The sequence below is a fragment of the Mytilus californianus genome, unplaced genomic scaffold, assembly GCF_021869535.1.
Source record: "Mytilus californianus isolate M0D057914Y unplaced genomic scaffold, xbMytCali1.0.p SCAF_3, whole genome shotgun sequence".
Taxonomy (NCBI): domain Eukaryota; kingdom Metazoa; phylum Mollusca; class Bivalvia; order Mytilida; family Mytilidae; genus Mytilus; species Mytilus californianus.
The window spans coordinates 2,486,012-2,510,306 of record NW_026262679.1 but is presented as its reverse complement, the minus strand read 5'-3'; the positions used below and the strand labels follow the sequence as shown (position 1 = coordinate 2,510,306).

Sequence of the window (24,295 nt, the reverse complement as noted above, 5' to 3'; positions counted from 1 at the left end):
TGCAAAAACAAATTTCATGGTAGAGGGGTGTAAATACAGCACAAACAACATTTTCCAAAATATATATATGCACCGTGGCTAGTTCAAAGGGGAAACTGTATAAAAAGTTGGACAAGTGATATGGTATACTAATGACCGTCTGCTAAATATGAGTATAAAAAATAGAGTATTTATATGTTTTGATCAAATTTTTACTAGAATGTATAGATACTGGGGTAAGATCAAAAAGGAGATTATATAAATAAGTAGTTTTCTTTTTGTAAGTTCTTATAAAATACAGCAATTTCAAATTAATTTATAACCTTCTCTCATTACAGAGTAGATATATGATGAAGACATAATCTTTCAATCAGTTTAATTGAGGTCTGGAGCTGGCATGTCAGTAACTGCTAGTAGTCTGTTGTTATTTATGTATTATTGTCATTTTGTTTATTTTCTTTTGTTTCCTATTCTGACATCGGACTCTGACTTCTCTACTGTGTGTACTGTTGTGCGTTTGTTTTTTCTACATTGGCTAGAGGTATAGGGGGAGGGTTGAGATCTCAAAAAACATGTTTAACCCCGCCGCATTTTTGCGCCTGTCCCAAGTCAGGAGCCTCTGGCCTTTGTTAGTCTTGTATCATTTTTAATTTTAGTTTCTTGTGTATAATTTGGAGTTTAGTATTACGTCCATTATCACTGAACTAGTATACATATTTGTTTGGGGGCCAGCTGAAGGACGCCTCCGGGTGCGGGAGTTTCTCGCTGCATTGAAGACCCATTGGTGGCCTTCGGCTGTTGTTTGCTCTATGGTCGGGTTGTTGTCTCTTTGACACATTCCCCATTTCAATTCTCAATTTTAGATTGATAGGTGAATGCTAAATGCTGAATATTACTAAAGAAAAAGACCAAATATCTATGTAAAATAATTGAATTTGACAACATGGCTTTTGTAACCATCATAATTTGAAGATGAACGGAAAAATTACAAAAAAAGTTAAGAAATAAAAATAAATTTAGTGTGCTACTGATATGGACTAGAATTTCACAAAATATACTTTAATCCACCTCACTGACAGAAGATGTACATAAACATTTAAGATAAGCCTGCCCTCAGTAGTAATCAAAATGTCCTTATAACATTGATTATCTTCAACAGTAAAACGCCTAAAACTCTGCATAAAAATTGTCCAAAAGTAAACAGACATTCTGACACAGATTACTATAGTTAAGCCTGATGAAAAATTGGTACATAGATATAAGATGTGGTATGAGTGCCAATGAGACAACTCTCCATCCAAGTCCTACATCTCTGCAGCAAAAAATGAAATCATCCTAAAACAATGACCATCTTTCCTAATAATTTGATAGTTTTATGGAAAGCTGATCAAAGCAAACTTGTTATGAGAGGAAATTTAAAAAAACGTAATTTTTTTAAATAAAATTTATCCTGTAATTCCAAAAGTTGTCCAAGCATATAAATACTCTGAAGATTTTTATAATCATCGTGTCTGCCATTGGTATATCACTTCTGTATCTGATGGGTCAGTACAAAAATATTTGTATTTCTAAGTATTGTTACTAATTATATCCATTATATTTCCTTTTCTGGCAAAGTTTGAATATAAAACATTTTTTTTATTTTTCTGAAATTGCTGTAACATCAGAAAACAAATCAACAAGTACCAATAATAAGAAACCATAAAAATATTTTACGTGACAGGACATAATATTAAATCAGATAGTAAGTTTTTCAGGAAAAGAGGATACATTAAAGTGTTGAAATCAATAATTATTTACTAAACGTTAATGCTATCAAAGTTATAATAAATAGAGATTATATACATGAGTAATTGCACGGAAAACAAGTGTTTAAAGACATATGCATAGCAAATCTTTTTTAAATTTGTAAGAACATGTGTTACTGGAATAAAAACACAGCTATGAGTAATGTTTATGTCTGTTCCAAAAGAAATACTGTAAATTTAGAAATTTTAACAATATTTTTATTATTGAAAATATTGGGGGGGGGGGGGGGGAAATTGTCAAAATTTTTAAAAAATTAATGAAGAATGATTCCATGGGACACAGATGCCCCGTCCCCTCTTATAAAACATATGGCAAATTCTGCATTTTTTCAATTTATAAAGGGACATAATTCGAAAGTGAAAGTGACACCACCCATATTCAAACTATATCTGAGTTTGGTGGTAATAAACATTGTGTATTAGTTTCATAACATTTGGTTGAGGCAAAAAAAGTTAAATTGCGAAAACTGCAAGTTTGCCATTCGTTTAGTTATCTCCAAAATACAGATATCAACTTTGAGAATCCATAGACATGTTACTTGAGTTATTGTAACCATTTATGCAAGTTCAAAGAGAGCCTTGTTTATTACATAGGTAGATAATTCAACAGATGAAAATAACAAATATATTTTAATCACATTTTAAATAAAAAATAATTTTAAAAACAAATGACTTCATACAAAATGTTAAACCTGCATTTCTTCTAGTTTTAACAAGAACCTAGCTTGAGATGTTCAAGTCTGTTTACCGAGCATTAAATATTGGGACAAGTTTAACTTGAATACAAAAACAAGATGATAACCAGAGCATTAAATTTTGGGACATGTTTAACTTGAATACAAAAACAAGATGATAACCCGAGCATTACATATTGGGACACGTTTAACTTGAAAACCAAAACAAGATGATAACCCAAGCATTAAATATTGGGACACGTTTTACTTGAATACAAAAACAAGATGATAACCCGAGCATTACATATTGGGACACGTTTAACTTGAATACAAAAACAAGATGATAACCCAAGCATTAAATATTGGGACACGTTTAACTTGAAAACAAAAACAAGATGATAACCCGAGCATTAAATATTGGGACATGTTTAACTTGAATACAAAAACAAGATGATAACCCGAGCATTAAATATTGGGACATGTTTAACTTGAATACAAAAACAAGATGATAACCCGAGCATCAAATATTGGGACACGTTTAACTTGAAAACCAAAACAAGATAATAACCCAAGCATTAAATATTGGGACATGTTTAACTTGAAAACAAAAACAAGATGATAACCCAGGCATTAAATATTGGGACACGTTTAACTTGAAAACAAAAACAAGATAATAACCCAGGCATTAAATATTGGGACATGTTTAACTTGAAAACAAAAACAAGATGATAACCAAACAAAAACAAGATAATAACCCAGGCATTAAATATTGGGACACGTTTAACTTGAATACAAAAACAAGATGATAACCCGAGCATTAAATATTGGGACATGTTTAACTTGAATACAAAAACAAGATGATAACCCAGGCATTAAATATTGGGACACGTTTAACTTGAATACAAAAACAAGATGATAACCCAGGCATTAAATATTGGGACACGTTTAACTTGAATACAAAAACAAGATGATAACCCAGGCATTAAATATTGGGACACGTTTAACTTGAATACAAAAACAAGATGATAACCTGAGCATTAAATATCGGGACACGTTTAACTTGAATACAAAAACAAGATGATAACCCAGGCATTAAATATTGGGACACGTTTAACTTGAATACAAAAACAAGATGATAACCCAAGCATTAAATATTGGGACACGTTTAACTTGAAAACCAAAACAAGATGATAACCCAAGCATTAAATATTGGGACACGTTTAACTTGAATACAAAAACAAGATGATAACCCAGGCATTAAATATTGGGACACGTTTAACTTGAATACAAAAACAAGATGATAACCCAGGCATTAAATATCGGGACACGGGACACGTTTAACTTGAATACAAAAACAAGATGATAACCCAGGCATTAAATATCGGGACACGGGACACGTTTAACTTGAATACAAAAACAAGATGATAACCCAGGCATTAAATATCGGGACACGGGACACGTTTAACTTGAATACAAAAACAAGATGATAACCCGAGCATTAAATATTGGGACACGTTTAACTTGAATACAAAAACAAGATGATAATTCTTGAGATGATTTATTAAAACACCAATGAACTGTTATCAGACCAAATGGTCGCCAATAACAATCCTTATGGCAGTATTTGGTCATGCATGTTAAATTTTATGAAAAATGACCACAGTTTCTGCCAAAAACATATCTTAACTGACACTGGTTTTTTTCAACGAAAATAATGAAAATGTCTAAATGATTAATTGGTTCATCATATGCTAACTGCTTTCTCTGTTGCCAATTTTTTCAAAATTTATTCTGAAATGACATGTCTTGTTGATATTTACTTTCAGTCATTAAATTCACATTATTTCATGGATAAGACATGCAATTTTGATATGAAAATTCTGAAATATGGACAGATGCATGCAACAATACTTTCTCCTTTGATGCAGCTAAGAATTATTAAAATTATACCAAATGTTGTGATGCAGTTACTGCACCTGTCCTTAGACTGTGGATCAAGGGTGATGACCAAAGGTCAGCCTATTGCGAAAATTCTAATCACCATTATTCAAACAGCACTTTCTTTAATTTCTATGTCCTCATGATCATCCATAATTTTAATGGAGCAATTGAAAAGAACCGCTAATGTCTAGTGATCCATGAAACAACAGTGGATAAAGGTGAAGCGGCTAATTAATGGTTTAAGGGCACACTTCTTTATTAAAAGTTATTGTCAAAAGCTATTATAAAGGCGTTAAGGAGCAACAACTGGTACTCAAATCATGACAATAAAATTAAATGGGAAAAATGTAACAATAAAAGTGGTCACTGGTCAGGTGTAGATCAACAACTTATAAAAGGTGAAAATAGACATAGACCGTTATAATGTAGGTAATAACTGATCATTTATACAAATTTATTTAACTTTTCATTTCTTAAAAACTCTCTCTTTAATAAGTGAAAACAATATTTGAAATATTGCATAAACAGAAAACAATCCATAAAAATTGAGTGATTGACCAATAAAAGAATTTTCTAGATAATTTCCAAGTATCAAGTTATTTCCCCTTTAAATTAGAGGGTAAACCTTCATATACCTAGGATCATTACATTACGTAATGAAGTAAAAGAAATTATTTTTTTTTAAATCTATGATGTCAATAAAAATAAGACTTTATAAATTTGGTGGGTTATAAATGCTTTCTGTTTTTATCTTCAACAGGAAATGTCAGACCAAAAAATTTGAAAGTCATGAATATAAAAATATATAAATATGTGCGGAGCTAGTATGACCAAAACAGACCTAAAGAGTTAAACAATAGCCCAATTCACAAATATTTTCTATTGTGATGGAAAATTAAACAGGAAATTTTTATATATCTAGTGCAAATGTGAATTCTATGTAAGAAACTGTGGGAATTCAGGAAAAAATAAAACATTATTTCACTATAAAGGGAACTCTGCTTAATTTTTTCTCTGCAAGGAGATTTTAACAAAAATTTGACAAGACTATATAATGAATACAAAATAACTCAGTAATTCTATGTTATCATTTTCCTCATTAGTACATCACTTTATTTTTCTACTGGCTGTATATACCACAGGAACATACTAATGCCTTGTATATATGTGTGGTTTAGAGAAGTCTCAGAAAAAATATAAACAAAATCAACAAACTGCAGTAATCAAATTACCAACAACAGCTACAGTCAAGAAGTTTTGGGAAAATTAGGCCTGCAATTACGTTTCGCTCAATACACCCATGATTAACAGGTTTCAAGCCTATCAACCAATTCTTATACAGAAAAATAACTGTTCTCAACCTTTTAAGATGAATAGAATTTACTGATAATAACCCAAAAATGAATCTGTCTATTCAAACTACATGGTAGAACTGTAGAACATATAAAACATAGGATTTATTTTAACCTCTGATTTGTGATGAATGAAAACATACTCAAACTTTGTGATATTCAATTAATAATTCAGATTTTCAAACTATCAATCTATATCATTACAATAGCAGCAAAAATCACTCAAAAGTATGTCATATCAAAACGTGAGTGTTTTCACCATGGAACTTCAGGTTCAAACTTAGAACAAAGGGAAGACCTGATGTCTACCAGCCGGTGAATATACCCTGCTCATCAATGCCTGAATTTGGACCATGAGAAATTCTGAAACCTTCTAGATAACTATTACAAATCAATAAGATCTAAAATATTATCGGAAACAATATATTTTAATAAAATATATATGACATTGACCTTCGTAAAGTACACCTTTTAACAAATTAACCTGAAATCAGCCACTGGCACTGTGACATTATAGATGGAAATATAAGAGAAGAAAGTAATCACGCTACATCAGGAAGAAGCTAACATAATGCTACATTCGAGCTCATTTAAACCATACCGTTCCTATAAAAAATACTTGAACACCATTGAAAATTTGATAAAGAGAAATACAATACATAAGACACTCACATGTTCTGACTTCCAGCTCCAGGCATAACATGACTATAATCAATACAGTCTATATGCTTGCAAAACCTACACTTAACGCCAAACACATAATTAGATGTCAAACATTCCGTTACATGTCTAATATGGAACCTCGATTGTCGTCTTTAAAAACGTATATAAACAAACCGACAAGACATATATTTAATCAATCTTTTTTCCATTGAGGCATGAAGGTATCAAAAATCTAAGTATTAGTTTACATATTTTTTTTAATTCGGTCAATGACCAGTTTGATTAAGGTACATTACAATGAATAATTTGATGTTAATAATTTGTCTTTGCGGTTATGATGCCATTATACTGAGATTTAAGTGTTAGTTATACATCTACAGTATTTGGCTATATTATTTAGATAAGGGAACATTAGAGTATGTTTAAAAAGACACAACCGTTTTGACACACCCTCGAGGTATAGGGTTAGTAATATGAGGCTAATGATCTCCAAATTAAAGTGAATACCCTAAATAATTTTCAATTTTTCAAACCAAAAGAGATTATGATATATAAACAAATATTAACTCACAATAGTTTGAAGTAAATATCCTTCATTGTGTTCTCTGAATTGTAAAAGTTCATTTAGAAAATGGCTATCCTTTAAATGAAAACAAAATAATATGCAATAAAGAAATGTGATATGATTGCCGATGAGACAACTATCCACCAGAGTTCAAATGACTTGGATGTAAGCAACTATAGGTCAATGTAAGGACTTCAACAATGAGCAAAAACCATACTATATAGTCAGCTATAAAAAGCGACAAAATGTAAAAGAAAACCAACTACCTGAAGCATTATGACAAAACAATAAAAAAATAACAAATATGACAGACAGCAATTCCACTTCCACCTAAGCCATTGGACAAAACTACAAGACAATATGAATAAAGAAGAGCAGACAACACCAATTCCACTTCCACTAGCCATTGGACAAGACTACAAGATAATATAAATAAAGAAGAGCAGACGACACCAATTCCACTTCCACTAGCCATTGGACAAAACTACAAGACAATATAAATAAAGAAGAGCAGACGACACCAATTCCACTTCCACTAGCCATTGGACAAAACTACAAGACAATATGAATAAAGAAGAGCAGACGACACCAATTCCACGTCCACCTAAGCCATTGGACAAAACTACAAGACAATATAAATAAAGAAGAGCAGACGACACCAATTCTATTTTCACTAGCCATTGGACAAAACTACAAGATAATATGAATAAAGAAGAGCAAACAACATCAATTCCATTTCCACTAGCCATTGGACAAAACTACAAGATAATATGAATAAAGAAAAGCAGATGACACCAATTCCACTTCCACTAGCCATTGGACAAAACTACAACATAATATGAATAAAGAAGAGCAGACGACACCAATTCCACTTCCATTAGCCATTGGACAAATGAAATAAACTTTTATAGCTGCAGGTGAAAGTATGACCAATAGCAACAATAAGATAGATACAAGTAGTTAACATTAATATTCTGCACATTGTGGATTTTTAATGTCCGAAACTTATTAGAAATTAACATAAAAAACTTGTAAAAGTTTTGTTCCATTAAGATGATTTATGAAAATGTGCAGCATAAGACTAATGGGTCTTCACGTTTTTTTTTTTTTACATTAAATCATGTGTCACAATAATCCAAAATGCAGTGTTAGTGAAAAGTCAAAACAAAGTATGCATCTATACTAATTACTGTGAATTCATTATTATTCCTATGATACCAATTTTCGTGGATTGTTTTTGTATAGATAAAGCATGAATTTAAATGTTCAACGAAGTACAAATTTTATATATGCTTGTATGGGCTTGTATGGGCTTGTATAGGCTTGTATGGGCTTGTATAGGCTCTAAGGCTTGTATAGGCTTGTATGCAAACTTAGGCAAAACGACTAAATCAAATTTTACAAAAATACAATCTTTCCTCAATCAACGAAAATTGGTATTCACAAAAATAAATGAAATCCACAGTCATAGAAATTGTACATGATACTTAAAAAGAAGCATTGAACTTAAAATTATTTAAGCAACCATTTGTACTTCAGTCTTTATAGCCATGATGTCTCTGTCAGGAGGGCTATTTGGAGCCATCAAGTTCTGTCTTAAATAGGTAAACTAGTATTTGAATATTGGCTTTAATAGTCTTTAACAGTGTTTTTGTTGATCTAATCCCCCAAACCCCCTGGCTATAGGCATGTACTTGTGAAGCATCTCCATTTGTTTCCTCTTCTAATCCCCCAAACCCCCCTGGCTATAGGCATGTACTTGTGAAGCATCTTCATTTGTTTCCTCTTCTAATCCCCCAAACCCCCTGGCTATAGGCATGTACTTGTGAAGCATCTTCATTTGTTTCCTCTTCTAATCCCCCAAACCCCCTGGCTATAAGCATGTACTTGTGAAGCATCTTCATTTGTTTCCTCTTCTAATCCCAAACCCCCTGGCTATAAGCATGTACTTGTGAAGCATCTTCATTTGTTTCCTCTTCTAATCCCCCAAACCCCCTGGCTATAGGCATGTACTTGTGAAGCATCTTCATTTGTTTCCTCTTCTAATCACCCAAACCCCCTGGCTATAGGCATGTACTTGTGAAGCATCTTCATTTGTTTCCTCTTCTAATCCCCCAAACCCCCTGGCTATAAGCATGTACTTGTGAAGCATCTTCATTTGTTTCCTCTTCTAATCCCCCAAACCCCCTGGCTATAGGCATGTACTTGTGAAACATCTTCATTTGTTTCCTCTTCTAATCCCCCAAACCCCCTGGCTATAGGCATGTACTTGTGAAGCATCTTCATTTGTTTCCTCTTCTAATCCCCCAAACCCCCTGGCTATATGCATGTACTTGTGAAGCATCTTCATTTGTTTCCTCTTCTAATCCCCCAAACCCCCTGGCTATAAGCATGTACTTGTGAAGCATCTTCATTTGTTTCCTCTTCTAATCCCCCAAACCCCCTGGTTATAGGCATGTACTTGTGAAGCATCTTCATTTGTTTCCTCTTTAATCCCCCAAACCTCCCTGGCTATAGGCATGTACTTGTGAAGCATCTTCATTTGTTTCCTCTTCTAATCCCCAAAACCCCCTGGCTATAAGCATGTACTTGTGAAGCATCTTCATTTGTTTCTTCTTCTAATCCCCCAAACCCCCTGGCTATAGGCATGTACTTGTGAAGCATCTTCATTTGTTTCCTCTTCTAATCCCCCAAACCCCCTGGCTATAAGCATGTACTTGTGAAGCATCTTCATTTGTTTCCTCTTCTAATCCCCCAAACCCCCTGGCTATAAGCATGTACTTGTGAAGCATCTTCATTTGTTTCCTCTTCTAATCCCCCAAACCCCCTGGCTATAGGTATGTACTTGTGAAGCATCTTCATTTGTTTCCTCTTCTAATCCCCAAACCCCCTGGCTATAGGCATGTACTTGTGAAGCATCTTCATTTGTTTCCTCTTCTAATCCCCCAAACCCCCTGGCTATAGGCATGTATTTGTGAAGCATCTTCATTTGTTTCCACACAAATAAACTCTTAAATGACAAACACAAATCACAACTTACTTGAAAATCTTTTGAGGTCAGTTTAATGCTATGAAAGTGGGTAAAAATTAAAGTATTACAAATGTAAAAGGAATAGTACAATTTTTTCTCCTGTTTGTTATCAGTGCAATTATTTCTATAAAACAAAGCAGGTCAGTTATAAGAGTTAGGGTCCCTTTCACAAAAGGCTATTAGGAGTTATGACAAACAGGTAAAAAAAAGCTAGTAAATTTTGCTCCTCAAAACCATTTCATAAATATTGTTCCTTTAATTCTGATGTAAAACAGGCTCCATATCAACCAATCTGTAAATCATTCTTCAGTACCATTAAATATCATTGACCCTGATAAATATGTATATTTCTACAATATTTTGAGCAATATTTGCCAGAAAACAATTTCCTTTCGTAAGAATCTGAGTTAACAGAAGAGTAAGTGGAATGAAACCTTAATATCCTGTTATTGACAGATGCCTTTGACAAGTCCCAGCTAGAGGTCCTTACCATCATAATTAAATATTCATCTCATACTTAATCAAGGCGTCAACATAATATCTTATTAAATCATACAAATTAATTTTCATTTTTCTTTGTACTAACTTGTATAGTTTGTCAAAACAATTGCCTTCTTAGAGCAGGTCTTAGAAGCATATTATTCCTGAATTATAAGGCTGGATAGAAGTACTGAGTTCTTAAAGTATAAATATCTTCTATTCAAAGAGATTGATGCTTCAGAGAAAGGAAATGAAGCTTATCAGAAAGAGACAAAACACCAGGACTTGTAAGAGGTGGATTTAGGGGAGGAGGCAGGGGGACTTGCCCCCCCCCTCCCTTATGGAGCTACATATATGGTCAATGCATAGACTTTTTTACATGTTCTACTCCTTATGTTAATACCTAGTTTGGGCCCCCTTTCAAAATCCTGGATCTGCATCAACTTGTCCTCAATATATAAGGACCAAATCTAGAAAACATATAAAATAAAACTTCTAGCTATAGAAATAAAACTTTCTCTCTATCATAAAAATCTTTATAATGATATATAAAATGTTTCAGCAACTGTAAAGATTCAGTGAGTAGTCTACCACTATAATTCAGAAGCTAATGATGATATTTACTGAGGTGCTAATCCCAAAGCAGTCCTATAACCCAATTTATGTTACATTAGCAAGCTATTAAAGAATAATGTCATACATTCTTGGATTTATAAGTCAGATTACGTAACAATCTAATAAATATTTTAACTTATAGAAATAGCAGCAGCATTCACTTATTAATATTAGTTATTCATCCGTGATAACATTACTTCTACCTAATAAAGATGATGTGCACTTCTACATATCAAAATCCTTTCATCCTTGTCACAAACTTTAAGCTGCTAGTGAAATAAATTGAATCATTCATCATAAAATTGAAACTTAAGCTTTGATATTTATGTGGCTTTTCTGCCTGCTGAGATTTCTTGATCTAGAATTGCAAATATAACTGTGAGGTGCAATTTGGTCACATAAATTATAAATGATTTTATAACATTGATTTTTGTTTACTTTGTTGACTTTCAAGGAAGAAGATAAGAAGCTGATTAACAGGTAACCAGAAAACAAATCCAACTTTGATCAATAATGTAGTCTGAAATATTGATAGAAACTGACTTTTATCCTTCCTCTACAAGCTGTTCATTTCTAAACTACTGGTACCAAACATTTGAAACCAAGTCACTTAATCAGGTCAATCAAAGTCAAATTAACAAGAACAAGAAGAATTGCTGAAAACAGTACAAAACTATATGCTTACTATCTTATGTAACTGCATTACATTACCTTTGTACATGGTTGAAATTGCTTCGTTACATCTCTGCTAAAAAATAATCTTTCCATTTTTCTTTTTTCATTTACAAAAAAATCTTTTATAGTACATTACAAGAGTGCATAGGCTGAAATGTCTGGCCAGGAGTGAGTGCTTTACTGACCATTTTATGTTGATAGTTCTAAATATACAGTTTTTACTACAAGTATCACATAAACTTAACATGATCAAAGAAAATGCGGTCAAGGTCAGATAAACCAAGCCAGAAATACATGTACACCTTACAATCATTTCATACACCAAATATAGTTGACCTATTTCTTATAGTTACAAGAAACAGACCAAACCATGAAAACTTTAGGTCTTTATATTGACTAATAAACCATGAAAATGAGGTCAAGGTCAGATGAACCCTGCCAGACAGACATGTACACCTTACAATCAATCCATGCTTTAAATATATTTGACCTATTGCATAAAGTATCTAAGAAACAAACTTAACCAGAAAAACTTAACATTGACCAATGAACCATGAAAATGAGGTTAAGGTTAGATGATAACTGCCAAACAAACATATGGTAGGGCCAAATAATCTCCATTGAAATGAGATGTGCCAGTGCTAATACAACTGAAAACCAAATATTATTGACCAACCACTAGTGGTTCACCTTAAACTAGACCTAATCACAAATTAATACGTTGTTGACGCTGCCAACGCCGCCGAAATATCTTCAAGCACTAAGAAAAAAATTGTGGAAAACTGATTTGCCGGACTGACAGACAGACCTAAAGTCCCCTTCGACTTCGACGGTAAGGGACTAAAAACAGACCAAAACTTAACTTTAACCACTGAACAATGAAAATGAGATTAAGGTCAGATGACACCTGCCAGTTGGACATGTACACCTTACAATCATTCCATACACCAATTATAGTAGACCTATTGCTTATAGTATCCGAGATATGGACTTGACCATGAAAACTTAACCTTGTTCACTGATCCATGAAATGAGGTCTAGGTCAAGTGAAAACTGTCTGAAGAGCATGAGGACCTTGCAAGATACGCACATACCAAATATAGTTATCCTATTACTCATAATAAGAGAGAAATTAAGATTACAAAAATTCTTAACATTTTTTTCAAGTAGTCACTGAACCATGAAAATAAGGTCAAGGATAATGGACATATGACAGACGGAAACTTCATAACATAAGGCATCTATATACAAATTATGAAGCATCCAGATCTTTTACCTTCTGAAATATTCAGCTTTGAAGTAGTTAGCTAACACTGCCGTCGCTGGCACCGCAGGATCACAATCCCTATGTCTCGCTTTCTGCGACAGAAGTCACAGGCTAGACAAGGAACCAAGTAATTGTTATAAAGTCAATAGACCATGATTGAGGGTGCGGGACCAAATAATCTCCAGAAGAATTTGATGTGCCAATACTTATGAAATGATTTACCATTAGTGGTTCCCCATAAAATGACCTAATCACAATCTTTAACAAATTGTTGCCGTCGCCAAAAACGGTACGCCAAAGTCTCTCCTTTTAACTTCATCAAGGCGTGACAAAATAAGCTAAGCTCATTTAGCAGTAAAATTCTAAATACGAAAAACAAACTTTTCAAAATTTTGCTCTGATATAAAAATAATCCTTCTGTCCTCAGTAACAGACCAAATCCTGAAATTTTAATATTGGCCAATGAACCATCAACATGAGGTCAACATCAGATGAACCCTGTCTGACAGACATGGACACCTTACAATCGTTCCATGCATCAAACAAAGTTGATCTTATTGCTTTTAGCATCTTATAACCAGACTTTACTAGGAAAACTTAATATTGACCAATGAACCATGAAAATGAGGTCAATGTCAGGTGATACCTGCCAGACAGACATGTACACTTTACATTCCATACACCAAATATAGTTGAACAATTGCTTCTAGTATCTTAGAAGGGGACCTAACTACTGAAAATTAATATTGACCAATGAACCGTGAAAATGAGGTCAAATTCAGATGAAACCTGCCAGACTGACATGCACATATTACAACCCTTCCATACCCCAAATATAGTTGACCTACTGCTTACAGCATATGAGAAACAGACCTATTCATGTAACTTTAACCTTGATCACTGATCCATAAAATGAGGTCGAAGTCAGGTGAACCCTGTCTGATGGACATGTAGACCTTGCAAGTAACTCATATAGCAAATATAGTTATCCTATTACTCATAATAAGTGAGAAAATCACATGGCAAAAAAACTAAGCTTTTTTTCCAGCAGCTGCTGAATCAAGAAAATGAGGTCAAGGACAATTGCCATATTACAGACACAAACTTCATGACATATCTGTATACAAGGCATGAAGCCTCCAGGTGACTTCTTCCCTCTGATATATAAAGCTTAATAGCTTAATACAAAGAGTTTAAGCTGCCCCGCCTGATTGTAATCCATATGTCTCGCATTGACTGCAACTTCCGTCCTAGGAGAGACCAAAGTAGTCCATGAATGATTGACAAAGTTATTGATGTTTAAAACCTTAATGACAGACTAAATGGTGAACCCGCTGACAATGGAATATAAGATCACTATTATATTGTACTTCTGCGAAAAAAATTGCAGGCTGGACAACAAAAAATGAGATGTTGGGTATACATTTATCAGACACACCTATATGGCACGAAAAATGAAATAGAACTTAACATTTACAAAGTGGTTTAAAATGTGAAATGTATTACTCGTCCATCTCTAACCCATGCTTTTACCTTGAATTATTTTTTTTGCATTTTTTTCAATTTGCAAGGTTTACACAGAACCAAACTCTAATCTTAGATTTGATCTTAAATCCATCTAATGCCTCTAGCCCAAGCCCAATCTTAAACCTTACACTTACATTTCAGCATGAAACTCACTGTAACACTTACTAAACAAAACTACCTTTATTCAGCTAACCCATCTCAAGCATATCGCTTTTCAGAAAGTGCAGGCTCTCTAATATAAACATTTAATGTTTTTATTTGCATTAAATAAATCATGAATAAGAGGAAAGTCAGAATAAAGCATGTAAACAAAGGTTAAGAAGTCACATTTACATATATATACTTAAGGTGGACACACATGACAAGTTAATATGACTGGACTAACATAAAAACATCAAGTAAGAATATTTGTCTAAATCTCAATATCATCTGATGTGTAAATTGTACATTGACATAGACTGTGGTAGTTTGTTTTCTGTGAGGATAATTACAATATTTTCCAAATCCACAACAAAATGGTATCCACAAAAATAAATGAACCCAAATTCATATAAAAATATGACACCTTTTTCTGTGCATGCCATGTTTGAGCAAAAAATGCATCAAGTTAAAAAAAAGTGAACAGCGTCCAAAACCTCTTTTCAATTCTTACTACCATTGCCCTAAACTCCTTTCCAATTATTACTCTCATTGCCCGAAACCTCTTTCCAATTCTTACTCTCATTGCCCAAAACCTCTTTCCAATTCTTACTAACATTGCCCTTAAACTCTTTCCAATTCTTATTTTCATTGCCCAAAATCTCTTTCCAATTATAACTAACACTGCCCTAAAACTCTTTCCAATTATTACTTTAATTTCTGGAAACCTATTTCCAAATCAAAGATAACCCTAAGCTTCTTTCCAATTCTTACTCTCATTGCCCGAAACCTCTTTCCACTACTTACTAACATTACCCTAAACCTACTTAATCCCTCAAGCAAAACCTCACTCCAGTCATGACTTTGTCCATCAAGAAAAACTTTACTCCAGTCTAATAACTGTGTCACTCAAGCTAAACCTTAATTCAAACTTATGACCTTATCACTCCTGTAAAACCTTTCTCAAGTCTAATGACTTTATCCCTCATATGAAACCTTACTCCAATCTTAAGACTTTATCCCTCACATGAAACCTTACTTCAGTCTCAAGACTTTATCCCCCATATGAAACCTCACTCCCGTGAATCTAGACTTTATCCCTCATATGAAACCTTATCCCAGTCTTAAGACTTTATCCCTCACATGAAACCTCACTCCAATCTTAAGACTTTATCCCTCATATGAAACCTTATTCCAGTTTTCAGACTTTATCCCTCATATGAAACCTTACTCCAGCCTTAAGACTTTATCACTCATATGAAACCTCACTCCAGCCTTAAGACTTTATCCCTCATATGAAACCTCACTCCAATCTTAAGACTTTATCCCTCATATGAAACCTTATTCCAGTCTTAAGACTTTATCCCTCATATGAAACCTCACTCCAGTGACAACACCTGTAAGTTCTTATCACATGTTCTGAGTCAACTATCACTTTCCTCCAAAATTACAACACCTCTAAGTTCTGATCACATGTTCTGGGTCAACTATCACTCACCTTCAAGATGGTACCACTTCTAAGATCTGATCATATGTTCTTAGTCAACTATCACTTCCCTCCAAGATGGCAACACTTCTGATCACATGTTTTGAATCAACTATCACTTCCCTCCAAGATGACAACACTTCTGATCACATGTTTTGAATCAACTATCACTCCCCTCAAAGATTGCAATCTTCTGACTACTTGTTCTGAGTCAACTTAGTCAAGATGGCAACATGTTTTTAGTCTCCTGTCACTTCCTCCAAAGATGATACATTTGTACCAGTTACATACTATTACTCATTAGTCATCACTACCCATTCATTACTTCCAAAATTGCACCCTTAGCCTCCCTCCCACAGTAAAATACCACTACTCATCCCTCTCTCAGTATGCCACCACTGACCCTGCCATGCTCAGTATTCCATCACTTGCCCTTCCTCCCTCACTGCTACAACTAACACTCTCTCCCTCAGTAGGGTACCATTAACCTCTCTCCCTCAGTATGGCACCACTTACACTCCCTCCCTCAGTATGCCACCACTTACCCTCCCTCCAAAAAGCCAGCACTTGCCCTCCCTTGTTTAGAATGCCACTATTAACCCTCCCTCCCTCAGTATGCCATCACTTATGATCCCTCCCTCCCTCAGAATGCCAGCACTTACCCTCCCTTGTTTAGAATGCCACCTTTAACCCTCCCTCCCTCATAATGCCACTATTAACCCTCCCTCCCTCAGTATGCCACCACTAGCCCTCCCTCGCTCAGTATGGTATACCGCTAACTCTCCTGAGTTCAGTATGCCATTACTAACCCCTCTATCAGTATGGTACACATAGGCCTCAGTTAGTGGCCATTTCATACCCAAGTATGCCACCACTGTCAATCTAAACCAAGTGATTGTAAGTACTTAAGGTTACACACCAATAATATCATCATTAACACCCCCTCCCTCGGTATTCCACAAACAAATATATCCCTCCTTCAGTATGGCATCTAACCTCATCTTTACCACTTTGTGAAAGCACTTTCACAATATATTACTTTGTGTACAACTTTTCTTCTATTTTTTTAAACAATTATTACATAGTCATACAATTTGGCTACATTGTCATCATTGTGGAACAATATGTCAATGTTATCCCTTTAAGCAATGTCATTTACAATTAATAAAACGGTCCTTATAAAAACATGTAAAACAGTACAGTGTACATGTACAGGCAATCATTTTCTTTAACTGAAAAGAATTTATCTGGTTTACTGTGAGCTTTCTGCTTTTAAGAAGTACATTTTTGACTGGGTCTTTTTATATTAAATTAGATTCTTCTCTTGTTAAGTCATATATTTACCCCCATGTGCCCTCTTTTCATATAAGAGTAATAATTGTACTTGTATCACGTTCGCTTATCAGGAAATAACTATCGTAGATTACATTAATAGTGGATAGCAGTCTTGTAAATCTTGAGACTGAATTCTAAAACTTGTAAACGTTTCATTTCTTTGTGCACGTTATTCCGGTATACGTGATAGCAGTAAACTGCACCGCTCATATTTATGCCATTTTGCTTAATTTTCAGAGTACATTTAGTCAAGTGCATATATTTAAAACAATTTAATTACTTAGGTTCCAAAGGCACCTGCTGATTTATTACTAAGAATACACACATACATATATATATATATATATTCAATGCCGTCAATTAGAAGTAAAATCAATGTATGCCACAGATCACATTTTGAGCAGGAAGGCTCTCATTAAGAGATGTCAACGATTTTTCTACTACCAGAGTCAATTTTCATGGTGATCTTCCGATACAAGGTGCACCAATTACCTTGGTAATTTGTTGCTAGTGACAACCCATTCTTTTTGACGTGTTGATGACGCAAATTCTATCCAATTTCATTAAGTTGACTAACATCAATTATCTCGCAGACTATTCTGACCCGGTTTTTGTCTTGAAGCCATTAGGGTTTAATTATCAAAGTTAGATACTTACAATTATACTAAATTTTCCTAAAATCCAGAACATAACTTATCATAAAATAAAAATAAAGCAGTAGTTACCTTTATTCTGTGTGGATTCCACGTTTCTAGCAGACGACAAAATCTGCAAAACGTCTCTTTCTGATGTGAGAATTCCTGTAAAATATCATTAGATCCTTTTATACACGCAATGACCATTAAATAACTTTTAAGGTGCATCACTGAAAAGTTGTTATCGTGTCAAGAAAATTTTTATCTTTGCTCAGAAATATTTTTCTTCCAAAAACTTTTAAAAGTTGTTTGAAAATGGTAAATTTTGTTTCTTGAACTTTTGCCCAAATATTTTCAAGAGTAGCGTAATTTAAACATTGTATTAAAAATGTTATGTTCTTACCTTTAGTCTTATATAATCAAAACCAAAATAGCCTCACTGTTTCTATTTTTGCTTGCGACTGTCACTAAATTCGCCGAGATGTGCTATTTTAGGAAAGAGAAAACACATTTATATCGTATATATAGGTTGAACATTAACGGTATATTATTACGCACACTAATTACGCTGTAGGGTTGAATCTGCTGTCGAACCTTAATGGAGTGATTTCTTAAAGTAATGTTTATCCGGATGTTGCGTAAAAACTTTTTTCTTCAAGGATCAACAACGCATCTCGTCGTTTTTGAGAAACTATTTTCTCTTGAGTAACAACACATTCTTGATTGGCGGTGCTTGTTTGTGTATTTGCGTCATCAATGACCTGATTTCACCTTAAACCACTAGATATATAAATTTTTCTGGATCAATATAAATCCATTTTAAAGTTGCAGTTAATATCGGACTTCCTCCTGGAGCAATTTACAGAACAAATTACTGATATTTATAAACATTTGTGGACAGGAAAAGTAATGCATTGGATTTCGCATCTCGTGACAAAGCGATTTATATTTCATGACGAAAGGCATAGGTATATCTCGGTTAATAAAATTTGTTGACATTTCATTGCGTTACATACGTTTGCAATTCTCCGTCAGAATTTTGTATTCACATTTTAAATTATTTTGCTATAAAACAAATGACTCCAATTTAAGTATAGGCTACCGAAAAAATGAAATGATTTATATGTATTATGTTTGATGCTGTCGGTGTAAAAGTGCAATGTTGACTGAGAAATGTGGGTCCAATTATCAGTGAAATACAGAATTTAAATTAAAATCAAACTTTCTTTCACTGCTATTTCTTGATCTTGACGATAAGCTTCTGTCCAAAGTTTATATCAATCCATGGAGGTTTGCAAACAAACAATTTAATCCCAGAATGTTTGTAATTTGTTAAATGTAAAATAAAACTGTCTGTAAAATACTGAAAACAAAAAAAATTTTGCTTCAGACATTGTCTCATGAATAATCATAAAAAAGTGTCTGCCAAAGTTTCATAAAATTCTATTAAAGTTTGACAAATTAATTGACGTGTAACAATTAAGCTCTAACCCTAGACTGTATCTACTTGTTAACTGCAAAAACTAAGTCCTTTTATCAGTAAAAGTACAGAAAAATGAAGAAAAAAATTTGTTATTACTTTGCTATGAATACTGTCTTTTAAAAGCTTCTGTCCAAATTTCATAAAATTCCATGAAGGTTTGACAAAGTTATTGATGACTGAAAAGCTTTAACCATATAGCACTCCGGCTTCCTCCACCAAAACTGACCGCCATGAAAAAGCACAATAGTGCTGAAGGTGGCGTTAAACACCAATCAATCAATCAAGCTAGCCTTATACTGTATTTCAATATTAAGTGTACAGCAAAAAACTTGAGTCCATCTAATAGAAGAATAAGGAATAATTAAAATAAAAAAAATTTATTTTCAAAATTTTGCTCTGGGTACTTTCTTTTGGTCGTAACAAAGCTTCTGTTCAAATTTCATTAAATTCCATTAAAGTTTGACAACTTTATTGATGTTAAAAAGCAAACTTTAACTAAATGTTGACGCCGCCGAAGACTCCGATGGCTCCGACGGACTCTGGGATCGCAATGGCTTTCGCGACATAAAAGGCTTGACAAAAATTACACACAACCATTTCTTGACATCGAATTTTCCTAAAATAGTATTTCAGCTTGCCTATTATGATTGATATTACCGTATCTATGATGATAGGGATGTTACACAAACATTGTGTGGCGGGTGAACTACTGCGATGATTAAATTGTTGCCATCATTAAAGCATGAAAAAGACAGCTTTACGTGAGCAGCAACATTAAAACAAGTGAATGTGAATCGGTGGCTTACTACATTTCATATCACACGTCTTTCAATTCAAAATATATATACAATATATGTACATTGTACATTGTCGGAAAATATATAGTTTATTTCTACGAGCTTTAGAAACAGGACGAAAAGCGAGGATCGCCGAGATTTTACTCCTGTTTCGTAGCGAGTTCAAATAAATATTATATTTCCGACAATGTACATATATTGTTTTTATCCTGTAATTTACACCCGGCAAAGGTTCAGTTGTTTGAATCCAAATATTTGTCTCTGATTTTTCAAAAGAAATCGACATAGTTGAAAAGCGGACCGCGTAGAGGACAACAAAATGAACTTCACATTACCGTTTGCTCAACATGGGAGCGGAGTAACAAGTCAAGGAGACTTTATTTGTACAAGTACAAATAAAGCATAACATTATTAGTGTACCAGTAGTACAATAGTTGGCTGATTGCGGGATAAATATGATTTCGAAAACTAACTTGAAAAAAAAACAAAGAGGGATAGTCTCATTTCCTCTTTCATACATAACGATGCTAGTAAAACTGCCCTCCCTGAATATATACACCAGCTAACAGTTGAATTAGCTGCTTGCATAGTTAAGACCATCATACAGTTGAATTAGCTGCTTGCATAGTTAAGACCATCATACAGTTGAATAACAATGTCTGTATCGTTAAGATGATCCTACAGTTAAATTAATCATATCTGAATCGTTAAGATCGTGCTCAAGTTGAATCATTCGTGTCTGCATGTATAGTAAAGATTAACCAACAGTTGAATTAATCTGTCTGTGTCATTAAGATAATGCGCAAGTTGAAATATTCCTGTCTGTATCGTTAGGATCAAATCAGCAGTTGAAATGCCCTATCTATATCGTTAAGATGATCCTAGAGTTGAATTACCCTAACGTTACAATCAACCTACCTTAGAATAAGCATGTCTTTATCGTTAAAATGATCATACAGTTGAATAAGCCTGTCTGTATCGTTAAGATCATCTTAAAGTTGAATTAATCCTGTCTATATCGTTCAGACCATCATGCAGTTAAATGTCATATATCTATCGTTAAGATGATTCTAAAGTTGAATTAACCAGCCTGTATCATTAAGATCAGTATTAACCTGTATGTATCGTTACGATTAACAAACAGTTGAATTACAATGTCTGTATCGGTAAGAACAACCTTCATTTGAATTACCATTTCTGTATCGTTCAGATCATCTTACAGTTGAATTACCATGTCTGTATTGTAAAGATCATCCTACAATTGAAATACCATATCTGTGTCATTAAAATGATCCTAGAGTTAATTTACCCGTTCTGTATCGTAAAGATCAACCACAGTTGAATTACCATGTCTGTATCGTTAAGATCAACCTACAGTTGAATTGCCATGTCTGTATCGTGAAGATCATGCTAAAGTTGAATTACAATGTATGTATCGTCAAGATCAACCTACAATTGCAATACCCTGTCAGTATCGTTAAGACCAACCTACAGTTGAATGTTCTTGTCTGTATCGTTAAGATGATCCTACAGTTGATTTTACCAGTCTGTATCTTTGCGATTAACCTACAGTTGATTTTCCTGTCTGTATCGTTAAGATGATCCTAGAGTTGAATTACCCTATCGTTACGATCAACCTACCTTAGAATAACCATGTCTCTATCGTTAAAATGATCATACAGTTGAATAAGCCTGTCTGTATCGTAAAGATCAACCAACAGTTGTATTACCCTGTCTGTATCGTTAATATCAAGTTATAGTTGATTTTTCCTGCTGTATTGTTAAGATCAACCTAAAGATGCATTTTCCTGTCTGTATCGTTAAGATTAACTTACAATTGAATTATCCTTTCAGTATCATTAAGATCTTCTTGCAGTTGAACTGTCATTTCTCTATCGTTAAGATTGACCTAGCTACAGTTGAATTATCCTCTCTGCCTGGCTAAGATGATCTGACACTTGAATTATCCTTTCTGACTGGCTAAGATAATCCGACAATTGAATTATCCTTTCTGCCTGGCTAAGATGATCCGACAGTTGAATTATCCTTTCTGTCTGGTTAAGAAGATCCGACGGTTGAATTATCCTTTCTGCCTAGTTAAGATGATCCGACAGTTGAATTATCCTTTCTGCCTGGTTGAGATGATCCGACAGTAGAATTACCTTGACTTTATTGTTTGAACTATGAACCTACCGTTAAATTATCCTGCTTGTCCAGCTAAGATGACCCTACATGCACATTGCATTGCCTGTAACATTATATAAACATCAAATTAAACTACCCTAGTTGTACAACTAAATTGCATTACCCGTATAATTCATATGATCTACAGCTAAATTGCCTTGCCTTTATATAGTTCATATGATCTGCAATTGAATTGCCTTGCCTTCATATAGTTCATATGATCAATAATTGAATTGCCTTGTCTATATAAGTTCATATGATCGACAATTGAATCGCCTTGCCTGTATACGTTCATTTGATAGACAATTCAATTGCCTTGCTTGTCTGTATAGTTCATATGATCGACAATTGAAATGCCTTGCCTTTATAGTTCATCGGATCTACAATTGAACTGCCTTACATGTATAGTTCATAGAATCTACAATTGAATTGCATAGCCTATTGGGTTCATAGGCTCTACAGTTTAAATCCCCTGCCTAATACTTTACATCTGATGCACGAATATAACATAACGAATAAAAGATGATCATGTGGGTAAATGTGAATAATACAGCAACCTAACAGTACAAAAACACACAGAAGAGACACGGAGGTCTCCAACAATAAAAATAATAAGTAGATGTGGTATGATATTAAGCTCAAAACTGCTCACCCCTCCCTTCTATCACCTTCCAGAGATGGCTGAAGACAACATTAAAGAGTTGCATTAACATGTGGCAAGGTTAAACTAACTGTTGCATCAAACTCAACACTATCCCACTTTTTTTATAATTTATGGCAATTACGTTAAGATGTGTGACTGCAAAGTAGAGTAACATAGTTTAAGAACAATTATCCAAAGGGCAGTAACTCTAGAAAATAAATCAGAATCAACATTTTATAATATACAAACATGTTATCAACTTTCCAAACAGATTATACAGACAGCCCAAATGTTACAACTTAATATATAATAATAAAGTCAATAACAACACATTGTTACATATAATAAGGTCAATTACAACACATGGTTACATAGTAAGGTCAATTTCAACACATGGTTATATATAGAAAGGTCAATTACAACACATGGTTACATACAGTAAGGTCAATTACAACACATGGTTACATAGTAAGGTCAAGGACATCGTCAAACTCATCCGTTATATTGATTTCCTGGAGGACTATTTCCATCGGAGACATCTCTAACTCCTGAAAAATAAACGACTTTCGGTGAATGAATGTAATGAGATAGGATGAAAGGAGAGTTGTAATTCATGTAAAATATGCACCATCTAATACTACTGTATCTGCTTATAGTTTCTCTTTGGACTTCGATAATAAGATCGTATCAACTGGCCAGGGATCATCACTTTATCAATATTGAAAAAATAGAGATATTGAGTGAATGAAACGTCAGTGTTTTCTCCGTTCTGATGGGTAAAGATGCAATTTACGAGGACGCTGAGACTGCACGCGTAATGTAATTTACGGAAGATGAATTGTATAAAGAATATTGGTCCATTGTACATGTTTGTGAATCCGTCGAAATCAAAATTGGAATGTTATCATAAATCAAGTCAGACAGTTTAGATTTTCGAAAAACACACTATTTTACAATAGTATCATTGATTGTAATGTGTTGATAAACTTATGGACTATTTGATCCTACCAGAAGTTC

General features: G+C 33.9%; 1 protein-coding gene across 2 annotated transcripts in view; it reads right to left on the bottom strand.

The window, feature by feature from the left end:
* The window catches only part of LOC127733840 (myocyte-specific enhancer factor 2C-like), a 93,191-nt gene extending 74,478 nt beyond the window's left edge, over positions 1 to 18,713 (bottom strand). The window contains exons 1-2 of one of the 2 annotated variants that reach the window (XM_052243244.1): positions 18,575 to 18,713; positions 18,262 to 18,336 (exon numbers count right to left, since the gene is read on the bottom strand). The gene's annotated coding sequence lies outside the window, so the exon portion shown is untranslated. Of the gene's footprint in view, positions 1 to 6,426; positions 6,575 to 18,261; positions 18,337 to 18,574 lie in introns of those variants that run through there. The other variant, XM_052243245.1, reaches the window with a different exon arrangement.
* Between the last annotated feature and the right edge of the window lie 5,582 nt (positions 18,714 to 24,295).